Source organism: Microtus ochrogaster, chromosome 1, assembly GCF_000317375.1.
Source record: "Microtus ochrogaster isolate Prairie Vole_2 chromosome 1, MicOch1.0, whole genome shotgun sequence".
Taxonomy (NCBI): Eukaryota; Metazoa; Chordata; class Mammalia; order Rodentia; family Cricetidae; genus Microtus; species Microtus ochrogaster.
In genome coordinates this window covers 16,719,476-16,720,239 of record NC_022009.1, presented here as the reverse complement: position 1 = coordinate 16,720,239, position 764 = coordinate 16,719,476, and positions in this window count along the sequence as shown.

Sequence of the window (764 nt, the reverse complement as noted above, 5' to 3'; positions counted from 1 at the left end):
GTAGACCAAGCTAGGCTGGTCTCAAACTTAGAGATCTGCCTGCTTCTGTCTTCTGAATGTTGGGACTAGAGGCACTCACCACCACTGGCCAGATTACCTTTCCTTTCTTATTATGTCACTAAGTGACATTCCTCCTGTTTACACTGATGACTGACAAGGGTAAAGCCTGTGAACAGCTCATAGCACTTGGTGCTTTGTGCTGACATATTCTATGAGTGTCTCCTGCTGTTAGTGATGAATAAACTAGTGTGGATTAAAGAATATGATTACTCCCTGATTTAAAGTGGGGTGCTGTTGTTGTTGGTGGTGTTCTTACCATTGCAGTGCTGGGGACCAAACCCAGGGTCTGACCTCAACCTTTAAGTACTTTTGGGTGCACCACAGGCTCTAGGATGCCATATGCCCCCCCTTTCTCTGTGGTCAGTACATCTGTCTGGGACTTCCCTGGGACAGGCTTCTTCCATTTCTCAGTCACTAGTCACTGCGGGGGGAGCTGTTCCAGGAAGCTGGGGTTCATTCTGACAGATGGCACAGCCTATGCCTCTGGTTCAGGAGAAAATGAGCAGTTTCTCAAAAATACTGTCTGATGCTTGGTGTGGACCCCGCACTGCTGGTGTGGACATCGTGATGCTGGTGTGGACACCTGGATGCTGGTGTGGACATCGTGATGCTAGTGTGGACACCAGGATGCTGGTGTGGACATCAGAATGCTGGTGTGGACACCAGGATGCTGGTGTGGACATCGTGATGCTGGTGTGGACACC